Genomic DNA, 14,041 nt, shown 5'->3' on the forward strand with positions numbered 1-14,041 from the left:
AAAGTATTGGAGCCCAGACGTTGAGACATGTCCGGTTTGAGTTAAAAGAATAGTCTGACATGAGGCTAGGCTAAGTAGCTAGATAACGACTTATTTGCCAAGAAAAGATAAGCAGTAGATTACCGTTATATAAGATAATATGGCTTCCTAGTTTGTTAGCTACATACTTGCATGAACATGTTCGCCACCTGCTGCTAATTAGGTTTTCCAAATTTTTGTCCCTGCAGTTTCCATTTTCATGAAAATTTGTACATCTAGATTATGTTTTGAATAACCACAATTCATAAATTGTTTATAGGTTAACGTGGATGGTCTGGTGAATATAAATGAGTAAAACTTAGGCCTAGGTTCTTCATAGAAGAGTCCCAAAAATTCCAATCTTTTAAACAAATATATATATAAAATTGCATGAAAGTTCTATGGAGACTATTTTTTCATCCAAGACTTGAAGACCACATATGTTCTGCAATAAAAATACTATAAAATATATTATTTGGTGAAATATGTTTTACGAGTATCACTAATTCATTAAAATTATTAAAGATCATTTAAGTTTAATAAGTAGAATGTGGAATAAACTATTTTTGCAATGTTTTACATGCATTACATATATGATATTCAAGATTTTGAATACAAATAAGAATTTTTGTAGAGCATGATTCACAAAATTACATATTTTGTAATATTTTTATGCAATATTTAAGTTACAGAATATAAGTCATCTCCAACGTTTCCAAAAAAGTGGTCAATATAGAACTTAACCCTATATATATATGTATTTGTTCAAATATAAATAAAACTTAAAATGAAAATAGAGACATTTGTTTAGAAATATTATAATCCCGGGATTGTATTCCCCAGTCCACTCACTCCTAATTTTAAAGATAATTTATCCTTTAAAAATTAAAATCATGCGTTTGTTTTGAAAAGGATTATGCAAGGGATTAATAATGGATAAGTCATCTTCAACTTATATCAATTCTTTATATTTATTTTTATATTACTTATACGTTTTACTTTACTTAAAAAAATAATAGACTCCTAATTTTTTAATTATTAGAAGTAATAAATATCATTAAAATAAAAAAAAAATTTCTTATCAATAAAAGTTAAAAATTTTAAAATTTTATTGTTGCTAAAAATTTTGATTTTCTTTTTGAAATTGCTACTTACAAATTTATATCACAATATGACTAATTATACTTTTATCTATGGATTAGCTATATCATTTCATTTTTCACAAATGAAGCAAAACTTCAACTTCTCAAGTCATTTTAATTTATTTATATGTTTGAATTTTTTAAACAATTAATAGTAATTACTATTCATTTGATAACCATTAATAAAAATTATTTTTATTTCATAGTCAATAAATTAGTTATTATATTTTTATAGCGCTGAAATTGTTCTTTTTCAAATAACTAATTACAAATTTATATAATGCAAATTACTAACACTACTTTTATATCATCTTTTTTTTATTTGAATATAGATGTACATATTATGACATTAAGTATAGGTTTTGGTTGTATCCTACAGGATTAGCATACCATACTTCAAATAGCAGCAATATATAGTAATATTAATATCAGGTGAAAAGTGACTATGAAATTGAAGTTTCCTACATAAAACTTAACACCAGAAAACACTAGAAACTTTTATATTATTAATTTTCTATTGAAGCAACAACAGAAAATCAAGCCTGCAAAGATTGACTCAGTTGATTATAGAGGGATAACTATCCCCTTGTCACAGGTTCGAATCCACAGGAGGAAAATTTATGATTATGCCTCCTGAGTCAGAGCCTGTCGATTAAATATGGTTGACCTTGGTTCACATGGTTTGCAGGCTATTGTGTGAGCCCGTGGGGTTTACCCAGTACGCACGCGAAGGGTAGCGGCTGCGTATTCCCTACGATAAAAAAAATTCAAGCATACAAAGTAGGTTTATTACACAAAAAAGAGGAACAAACTTAATTAAGAAAAAGAAAAAAAAATAGTCACATCTAACATTGAAGAAAGGACTGCAAAATAATTTCTTAGTCTCCAGCTTATTCCAACTTAACAATATTAGTCATATGCTCCCTTTTAACTTCATTATTCCACATTCCTCCCCCATATTTTCAAGTAGACCGAAAAACAAATCAACATCAGCAGGCTCGTTCACTATCCTTGATGCGACAATCAACTTCTCTTGTGTAGTCAAGCCAATAATGTTATTCACAATACCATAGATCTCTCTTCGCGTTTTAGCCAAATCTGGTCATATCCTATTCATTGAGTCATAATTCCAAGTTGCTGAGCAGTGCTGTTAAGAAAATTTCCAACATTTTTATGCATTTTTTTCATGGAGGTCAACAATTCTTTTTGCACTTTGCCACCTTTTTTTCTTCTTTTCATTTGTTGGTGAAGTATCAGTTGAGCATGAAAATTAAGCACCTTCACATTCCTCCTTATCTAAATTCTTGATAATATCAGCAAGTCCTTCAGCATGTTCTCCTGTAACTCTGTCCTTTCCAAAAATACGTTGCCAGTCATCATACCAATCTACTGGTTTGTTACGTTACTTATGCAATTCTGGATCTCTCTCCAAATATAAATAGATACAGTGCATAACAACAAAATTTACAAACCGGATACTTGCAAAGTAGTAGCAGCTACTTGAAAATAATTTCTAGATCAGTCCAAAAAAAATACATCTCAGGGGAAATTGAAAGAACACATCTAGAGACTTGGAAAATAGTGGCCAAGAACATAATATACTAACATTACACCTATATTATTAACTTGTCTCTAAGTTTTAAACAAAAACTACACATAATATATTTACAGTAAATTTATATATGTAGTTAATAGTTTGCGGAAAATGCTCAACATGCAGTTTGCCACACTATATTATTAAAATATCTATTTAGATTCAAAAAATGCCTTAACTGATACTGAAATGTCGTACCTTGCAAATTTATGTCTAGACATCTTCATCATCAATAGTCAACATTTTCTGAGATGTTTTCCATGCAATACCACTAGTAGCTAGAGCTGTATAAATAGATCCCATTTGTTATTCCCAAATAATCTAACAAAGCATTACAGAAGGGGGGTTGAATGTAATTCTGACTACTTTTTCAATTTTAAGAAATGTACTACTATAAATATATATCTGTGTTTGATTTAGCTAAATTGCGGAATGAAATTATTGAAGAAATCAAACACAAAGTAATCAAAAACATGTATTTAAAAACTTTCTGGTGGATTGAACTTTTCCACCAGAGATATATATTAATATGAGAACTCTGTGATGTAAGATTTGCACACAGCTGCTTACAAGTTGAACTTACAAGAACGGAGAAATTCTTTACAGATATGGCTTTTTCTATTTCTCTGGTAATTGCTTACTAACTTTTTTGTATTCTGCTTGCTACACTTGGTTTATATATCACCAAGTTACATTATAAAAAGACAAATAAATAAGACAAAAATATTTCTAGTCTAATTTCATGCTCCTTCATTTCTAAATCCAGCATCTTTGAATATCTTCAGTTTAGCATGAAAATGGAAATACTTCTTTGTTCTCTAAACCCTCTACATAGGCTGCCATATTCCATTTGCATACAATCAACGCACGTGACTGTCAAGTCACTTTCAACTACTCTTTTGAATTTGTTCATCCGTTGAAACTCAGTTAGATCATCCGTAGAAACTTTGTGGGAGCATCCGTTGAGAGTCTGGTTGATCATCTGTTGAAGCTTTAGTTGATCATCCGTTGAAGCCTTGTGGAATATCCGTTGAGACTATCTTCATAGCAGTTAACTTCATTTTATTTATACAAGATTACAAGGCATCTATTATTTACAATTGGCCAACCTATCTTGCATATCAATCTAGTAGTCAACATGACTTAAAACATTCTACAACATCTAGTTCTCTAAGGCATTACAATATGCAGAAATGTGCTACTAAACTTATTAATACATAAGCTACCCTTTCAATGGATGTTAAAGTGATCATCCGTTGAAAACTACAAAATTACTAAATTGAATCTATTAAGGTGTTTCATCAAGTGCACAACATATTCCTAACAATCCACCAATTTATGTCTACTGAAATTGTAGTCATAAATTAAGAGAAATTTGATGATAACAAAACACCCTATGAATACAGACTGATTTCTAGTAGATAAAATTAACAAGTGCTGCAGTTTTATTGAAAATTATGTAGAGGAAGGTTTACAGAGAATCTCATAAGCCATTTTCAAGGTACTCCTCTAGACTGAGCAGATTTAAATTATTTCCTTGAATGTCTTAACTTCTTTCCCAACTTCTCATTATTTTCTTCAATCTGGTGCTAAAATTGCCTGTAGAATTCAGATTCACCCTCATTTGTATGATCCAACATTCCTTGTGTTGGTGAGACTACGTAGCTATATGAACAGTTACGTGATAACTCAACACGATAACAACACTAGAACAAGACAGGTTAATAATACTACGTCTACACAAGAAATCAGGAAGAATGAAGACAAGGCAAATACAAAGAATCAGAAGATTAGAAGAAGGCCTGAAGTCTATCTACAAGTCACTGAAATAAGTTCATTAATATGATCATGCCTCAGTGAAGAACAAAGGTTAAAGACTTTCAGGCTGTTGAAAATATTCAGTATACAAGTGCTACCGGAAGATTTTAATGTATTGGTATTGATTGAAGATAGACAGTGTTTGAAGCATAGGAATCTGAAGAATTGAAGACATGGTATAGACAGAGGTTAATGAAGACGTTGTCTAAAGTACTATAAAGGATTCCAGTGAAAGTACAGTTGTTTATTGACAGTCAGTGTCTAAAGCGATAAAGTTGTTGCAAGCTTAACAATGTAATCAAGTCTATAATACGAAGACCCGAATCGGGGTTAGTCGTCTGTGAACCAGACCAGTTGCACTAGGTATCAACAGCTCGTGAAAGGCATCTGGATATTATTTATAGAAGGATTGTTAAGTTGAGGAACGTACTTGGATTGAACGTTTATCTGTTAAAGTACGAGAAGTGGTGCGCGGGGTATATAGCTAAACAGCTAAGGGGGCCGGTGAAGCTCAAAGTTTAATTGGTAAAATAAATAAATTTATTTAGTGAACTTTAATATAATTTATTTAATAAACTTAAAATGATTTATCTTATAAACTTTAAATAAGTTTATTTTATAAATCTAAATTAGTTTATTTATAAAAGTTATATTTAAGTTTATTTTATAAATTAATTTAGTTACAATTTAAACTTAAAAAAAGAGAAAAATAAAAACAAAAAAAAGAGAGAAAAAGAAAATACAAAAAGAAAAAAAAATAAAATATAAAAAACAAAAAGAAAAAGAAAACAAAAAAAAGAAAAAACAAAAAGAAAAAGAAAAAAGAAAAAAAGAAAAAAAAGGAATAAGAAATAAAAGAATAAACAAACGTTTGTTTGATTTTGGTTTATAAAAGTAAACTAAGTACATTTATATGTACTAGATAGAAAGGAGTTGCCAGAGAGTTTTTCCCCCTCGTCGACACATAAGTTGTTAAGTACAAATATGTACTAGTTAATAGGTGGTCGCCACAAAGCTTCACTGGAGTCGCCATATAGGTGATTTGATTTTATTGTTTAAGTACTATGTACTAGTACTACTACCCTGGTCGCCACAGAAGTCTCATCCACTACTTTATTGAGTCATTCAATTAATTTGTGTGGTCAATATTTACCCACATATTTGAATTGAATAAAAAGACTACACTCAACAGCAAATCATATTCAAGCTATTGGAATTATTTTCTGTTCATCTTCTCTCCCAAGCGAGGTAAAAAATAACAACAAAGATTTTCAGAGAAGCTCAAGGTTTTTGTATATCCATTTAACTTCTCACCGGAGTAACGCTATAATGCCCGATTTTAATTCTTGTATATTCATAGGGGCATTATAATCGTTACCCGGTAATTAAATCCTTAGACAAACAAAGTTAGATCATTGTATAAGATTTAATTTATAAATCTTTGTAGAAGCTAGGAACTTTGTTGTTCTTAGATTGTAGCCGGTTAATTTATTTACCAGAGTGTAGCAACACCCCCGAGGATTTATGTACGAATATATACTTCCCCGAATATCTTGTGATCCTTGTTTTTATCGTTCCAAACACTATTTCTGTCAAGAACACGATTAAATCAAGAAAACAAAAAGAGATTTTCGAAGTTAATATTCATCACCAACTTTGAGCAAGGATTTGATTATTCTATACTAATCCAATGGCCATTAAATTTTGAATGTACCTTGAACATGATATGAGGAAGCTTTGGTTAAAATTTGGCGATTTTTGAATGAGTAGAACATGAGATATGAATTTTTCTTTCTATGGTATTTTTGAAATCAGCATTTTGTTTTGAAGAGAGAGAGAGAGAGAGAGAGAGAGAGATTCGGTGCTTGCTTTGTTGCTTCCTATATTTGTGATAAATATTGTAGTATATATTTCTAGGATTGGCAAATCTTGCAATATCCTCCTAGCCAAACTATTTTCCAAGCTACTTTGCTAGCTTAGTACCTTGGTTACTATTTATGTTACTATTCACTAGCTAAGTAATCATGTTCTCTAGCTAGGCTACTATTTGATTATCAACTATGATTAATTTCTTACCTTAGTTAGCTAGTATGGTTATCTTGGCTCGATACGTTTATTTATTCGCTTACGCGCTCGCTCGATCGCTTATTCGTTTTCGTAATAAATCTTTGTAAGCGGTTCGCAGGGTAAATTCTTTCTTATACGTCCTTTACATTTTGAAACCTCGTACATGGGTTTGAATTTTTAGGATTTTAGATTTGTAATTGTATCGTGATTCTCGTATTTATTGACGGTTCGTAGATCTTATCGTTTTTCAAAGTTCATTTTCTTTGAAAACTAATAGCTTTTACATACACTTATTTGGTATGTATAATCACAATATCAACTCGGAATCTTAAATTAAAAACTTGTATATGGTGTGGTCACAAAAGTTTTTATTCAACTGCAAGGTTACTATTTATAAGGGTCTTTTACCGATGTCAAAAATTCGGGTTTTTACATAGACTCTGTATGCTTTTCCAACTGCATATCCAACAAAAATGCCTTCATCTGCTTTGGCATCAAACTTTCCATGCTGATCAGTTTGATTCCTTAAGATATAGCATTTACAGCCAAAGACATGAAGAAATTTTAATGTTGGCTTCCTGTTCTTGAGCAATTGGTAGGGTATCATGCATTTTTCTTGATTAACCAAAGAAATATTTTGAGTGTAGCATGCAATATTTATAGCTTCTGCCCAAAAATATGTTGGGAACTTTGATTCTTCTAGCATTGTTCTTGCAGCTTCAATAAGAGATCTATTCTTCCTTTCCACCGCTCCATTTATTGCGGGGTTCATGTTGTTGAAAACTCATGCATGATCCCATTTTCTTCACAAAACAACCTCATCACAGAATTCTTGAACTCAGTTCCATTATCACTCCTGATTCTTCTAACTTTGAAATATGGATGATTGTTAACTTGCCTTATGTGATTGATGATGATTTCACTAGCTTCATCTTTGGATTTTAGAAAATATGTCCAAGCGAACTTTGAGAAATCATCCACAATTACTAGGCAGTATCTTTTCTTTGAGATGGACAATACATTGACTGGTCCAAATAAGTCCATGTGTAGTAATTGTAAAGGTTCTTCAATTATTGAGTCAAGTGTTAGGGCGAAAACACGCACTAATATTCACGCAAGTATACGCGTTCGCAAGTAATATAGAATACTTTCTAGTTCGTTCCCTCAGAGACTCAGGCTAAATTATTGTCTAATTAAACTCACTCACCAATGTATGATTACTTCTCAATGTTAAGATAATAACACTTAAAATTGTTGATTAAATATTAACAATAATTAACTACTTAATTAACCACTTAACTAACACTTCAATTTATCAATAATAAAACACTCATGAGATCACAACTTCATTATTACTTCCTTCTATAGCCATTGTTATTACCTTTAGCATGTGACAGTGATGATATTAATCGAATAACACGAAACTGATAAAAGCCAACTTTCATTGTACTAATACCATTCTACCAAGCATCCACAATTAAGATAGAAGTTGAATAGTCATCAATTATGTTGAGTTCCTATATGTCTACAGAAATTGACAACACAACGATTTAAGCTCAAGTTATTCCTTTTGATTACATAGGGCAAATAAAACTGTTAGAGTTACCCACTAATCATGCACAACGTACATGAACCTATGCTAGCATGGCAAGTTCTAAATCTCAAGATTCACCGTCGCTTCACAAGAGATTAACACCCTATCTTATATGTTCGCGACGCACATAAGACGAATACGCACAACCAATACTAGATATCATGCAATCATCACACACTAAAGTATTAAACAATTAACTAAGAATTCCATAATAAATCCATTGCAACCCCATGATCACGATTAGCCCATAATAGAACTTATCGCCATCATGGGTTCATATGAAATCATGACAAACAAACACAAGAAAATAATAACTAAACTAATTATATTAAAACAGAGTACGTCACAAGAGTAAATAAGTCAAAGCAAGAAAACTTAGCATCCAACGTTACAACGAAACAAGAATCACAAGAAAATATGCTCCTCTTCGTTGCGGTGTGCTAAATCGGTCTTCTTCCTTATCTCCTTCGCTTCTTGCGTAAAACACAATCTAAAACATAATCCCCTTAATACTCTCTGTGAAAACGTCTCAAATCTACCTATATAATAGTCCCATAAAACTCAGATTACATAGAAGTTGGAAGCCAAACAGAAGTAGAAGTCTAAAATAATTTATCTTTTTCCCCGACCCTGCGCGGCCGCTCAGCATAGCTGCGCGGGCGCGCAGGTTGCTGCGCGGCCGCTCAGCATTGCTGCGCGGGCGCGCAGGCCTCTACTGGAAAAAATCCAGGTTTGCTCCGTTTCTTCGCCGTAATCTGCCCATTCCTTTCCTCTCGCAATGGTGAACACATGCCAAGGCTTATTCTTGATGATTCCTCCCCCGAAATGCAACTAATACCCTGAAATGCATAAACACTAGAAAAACGCATCAAATACACAAAATACTTGATTTCAAGATACCAATTTAAGCCATTTTAAGACGTTCTAAGTGGTATAAAATGCCACTTATCACACCCCCAAACTTAAATCGATGCTTGTCCTCAAGCGTCACAGACTAAAAAACAAATAAAAATATGCATGAATGCAATCTATATGAAAATACAATGATCCCCCTTACTACAATTAACCAAACAAATTGTCACATCTCAACGAATGCAGTTAGACAACTAAAGATCAATAAACTCATGCAAACGGACATACAGCCAGAAACGTGGTGTGTGCAAATGCTTAACAGATATGCTTCGAAACTAGACCAATTACTATGACTAGACTATCCTCAAGGCAATCATACGATTATACAAAAAATAAAAATTCTAGGCACAAAGTGATATACAACACTACAAGAACTCTGGAGCTTACTACGGAATCGTGCTTTTTATTTACAACTCAAATGTTTATTTGACCGTGCAATGAGTGAGGTCCACAAAAGACTTATACAATGGTATCCATGTAACGAACGTTAGGTTAGCGGATCCCAGACTCTAAAAGCCTTAGGTCACTAGGCACAAAGTCCCCTAAGAACTTAATAACTCGAATACCAAAGAGCCCACTCTGATCAATTATGCAAAAAAAAAAAATTTTCTCTTTTTTTTTTTAATAACTTCTGAGCAAGTGCGTTTCGCTCCATCTTGCTCAACCCTAGACTACTCGCAACATATGCGAGCCGGCTACTAGCCATTTGACGCCTAGCCACAACTAGCAACAACTTCCATATTTTTTTCTCCAATTTTTTTTTCTTTTTTCATGTCTTTATCACTAAGAACCTATAATCGAATTCTAAGCATAATAAGTAGATTGACCTTGAAAACAACCAAATCATAACAACAATCTAGCCCTTACGCATTCTTTAAGACTTAGTGGACTTACAATTGTTTCTAGCATGCATATCAACCTACACAACTTAATATCACTTTAATGCTATCACTACACTCGCATCAATATCACAATTCAGTCGATAACTTATTGCAAAAGGGATCATGGTAAATGCATGAGCTACATGACATTCATAAAAAAAAACTAAATGGCATAAATTATGCAACTATATGAACTAAACTATCATGAATATGCAACTAAATGACACACACACAATATTCCTTAACTACCACCCCCAAACTAAAAATCTTCACTGTCCTCAGTGAAAGTAGTAGAAAGGAACACAGGGTATACCTACTCGGAGTCATCATCATCATCACCCTCAGTGGGTGGAGTATCAGGCGGTGGGTATGCAGAGTCCTCACCAAAAACTGGCCACTGGATATCAGCTCCAAGGCCTCGAAAAGCAGTCCCTAACGCAAGGGTGAGCTCCTGAGCAAACCTGCTCTGCGTCTCATACATGGCATCCATCCGCCGTGAAAGCTTCCTATACTGGGCATCACCCATCCCAGCACCCTCCTGAGCTCTCGAAGAACCAGCCTCACCACGCCCTGGCCTAGCCATAGTAGCACCTCGTGCTGGACGCTCTCCTGGAAGACGATAACCCAGCCCATGCTCCTCAGGCTCACCACCGGTCCACTCCTGCATCCCATTCAGAGTGCCAGAATCTATCGGAGCTGCTGGCAACTGCAACTGCTCATGAGCCGGCCAGTTCACTCCCACTGCTCGGCATAGTTTCGTAACCGTGGATGCATAAGGGATGTTCATATGCTTTGCTCCCCTAAAAAACTTCAGAATTCCTTGATAGATAAACTCACCAAGGTCCACATAGTACTCATCATGCAGAATTCCCCACAACAACTGTGCTCTCTCAACTGTGACCTCGTGTGCATGTGAAGAAGGAAAAATATTAGCACATATAAATGCATTCCATGCACGGGCATACATGTTCATGGCGATCGCCGGAAAGTGACGATACTCATTATTGGCTTGACTGCGGTTCCAAACTGTGCCCGGTCGACAGAGAGTCGCACAAATCAAATCCAAGTTAAAATCCTCAGCAGTCTTTTCATTTCAGTTCTCCTCCTCGGGCTTCCTCTCTCGCTGTCCAATCACACGGCGAATCGCTGCAGGATGATAATCAACCGTCAGCCCACGGACTACAGAAAACCCATTCTTTTCAGCCTTCGCGTTCGCGTAGAACTCGCGAACAACGCTCATCGGTACTACTTCGGGTGACTCACAAAAAGCTATCCACCCCTTCTCTGCAATCATGGGCAACAACTCACCATCCCTCCCTGATGGTAAAAACCCCCTCTCCTTCAGAATCGGCTTCCCCAACAGCCTAGTGTACTCCTCCTCCGCAGCTCTGTCAGTTAACCGAGGCCTTGCAGCAGTACCCCTTGATGAATCAGCAGTAGGAACTGTGCTGCTGCTGTCAATAGTGCGTGCTCTCTTGGGTGCCATTGATTCGTGAATAAAAGTGTGTAAGAACTGATTTTTGATGTTTGTGAGAGGGTTTAAGTGTAGGAAGTTTTGTGGGAGATATGTAGGATAGGTGTATGTATATATAGGGTGTGGATTAGATTAGGGTTTGGGAATTAAGGGATAAAATGATGGGGTAGTGGGAACAATTCGTGGGTTTATGAGCTAAAACTGTTTTTGTGTTTTTGTTTTTGTTTTTTTTTTTTTCTGAACTGTAAAAAATTTTCTGGAACTCGACCCCTGCGCGGCCGCTCAGCATATCTGCGCGGGCGCGCAGAGGGTCTCTGGAATTTTTTTTTTCAGCCCCTGTTTTCTGATATTTTTGTGTTTTTGGATAGGTTATTAACTTCTAAGGGTTCCTGTAACAACAATTCATGGGTTGCCTCCCACGCAGCGCTTCTTTTTCGTCATTAGCTTGACGTTCCGTACCTTTCTCAAGTAGTCAATAAAATGGCATTAACCACCTCTCGGTTTGCCATGTCCCCATAGTAGTGCTTCAACCGCTGACCATTAACCTTGAATGCTTGGTCCGAATCATTCTCAAAAATTTCCACCGCTCCATGTGGAAACACAGTTTTGACAATAAAAGGTCCAGACCACCTTGATTTCAACTTCCCAGGAAAAAGTCAGAGCCGAGAGTTGAATAAAAGAACTTGTTGCCCTGGCACAAATAACTTAGGATGTAGCTTCCTATCGTGCCACCTCTTCACCTTTTCCTTATACATTTTGTTATTTTCGTACGCTTGAAGTCGAAATTCATCCAGTTCATTAAGCTGAAGCATTCTTTTCTTACCAGCTGCATCTAAATCCAGGTTCAACTTCTTCAATGCCCAGTAGGCCTTATGCTCATGCTCCACCGGTAGATGACATCCCTTACCGTACACCAACTGAAACGGTGACATCCCAAGTGGAGTTTTGTATGCTGTTCTGTAAGCCCAAACAGCTTCATCGAGCTTTAAAGACCAATCCTTCCTTGACGGACAAACAACCTTCTCTAGAATGCGCTTTATCTCTCTGTTAGACACTTCCGGTTGACCATTTGTTTGCGGATGATAGGCAGTAGCTACTCGATGATTCACATTATAACGCTGCATCATAGAAGTGAACTTACGGTTGCAAAAATGCGATCCTTCATCACTTATGATTACCCGAGGTGTTCCAAACCTTGTGAAAATTTGCTTATGAAGAAAATTTAGCACTGCCTTTGCATCATTTATCGGTAAAGCTTTAACTTCGACCCATTTTGAGACATAATCGACTGCCAGCAAGATGTACTGATTATTGCAAGACGCGATAAAAGGCCCCATGAAATCGATTCCCCACACATCAAAGACCTCGACTTCAAGCATCACATTTAATGGCATCTCATCCTTCCTTGACAAATTTCCCACTCTTTGGCAACGATCACACCTTAAAACAAACTGATGAGCATCCTTGAACAAAGTAGGCCAGAAAAAACCTGCTTGCAGAATACGAGCTGCCGTCTTCTCACCTCCATAGTGTCCACCATAAACCGTGGAATGGCAGTCTCGTAATATCCCCTCCGTCTCACAGAACGGGATACATCTCCTGATGATCTGGTCAGCTCCCTGTCTAAACAAATATGGTTCATCCCACATATACCACTTCACCTCATGCAGAAACTTCTTCTTTTAAGCGGATGTCAAATTAGGAGGCATTATATTGCTGACGAGATAGTTTATAATATCTGCAAACCATGGTTCTTCCTCCTGAATTGCAAACAACTGCTCATCCGGAAAAGATTCATTGATTAACGTCCTATCTTGTGAAGTAGAATCGGGATTCTCCAACCTAGAGAGATGGTCAGCTACTTGATTCTCAGTACCTTTTCTATCTTTGATCTCTAACTCAAATTCCTGAAGTAAAAGTACCCAACGAATGAGTCTCGGCTTCGAATCCTTCTTAGAAACTAGATAGCGAATAGCTGCATGATCAGTAAATACTGTTACTTTCGTACCAAGCAAATAAGATCGAAATTTCTCAAAGCCAAAGACTATAGCCAAAAGCTCCTTCTCAGTAGTGGTGTAGTTCAATTGGGCACTTTAAACTCGCATAGTAGACCACATGGAAGAGATTTTTCTTGCGCTGTCCCAGAACTGCACCTACCGTATAATCACTCGCATCACACATCATCTCAAACGGTTCTGTCCAATCTGGTGCTGTAATAACTGGTGCAGTGATCAAACTCTTCTTGAGAGTCTCGAATGCTGCCAAACATTCATCATCAAATTTGAACGGCACATCTTTCTCAAGCAAATTGCACAACGGCTTAGATATCTTTGAAAAGTCCTTGATGAATCACCGATAAAAACCCGCATGACCAAGAAAACTACGGATTCCTTTCACAGAATTAGGTGGGGGAAGATTTTCAATGACTCCCACCTTGGCCTTGTCCACCTCCAGACCCTTGCTAGAGACCTTATGCCCAAGGATAATGCCTTCACGCCCATAAAATGACATTTCTCCCAATTAAGCACCAAATTAGTTTCC

This window comes from Apium graveolens, chromosome 2, assembly GCF_009905375.1.
Source record: "Apium graveolens cultivar Ventura chromosome 2, ASM990537v1, whole genome shotgun sequence".
In the NCBI taxonomy this organism is placed as follows: domain Eukaryota; kingdom Viridiplantae; phylum Streptophyta; class Magnoliopsida; order Apiales; family Apiaceae; genus Apium; species Apium graveolens.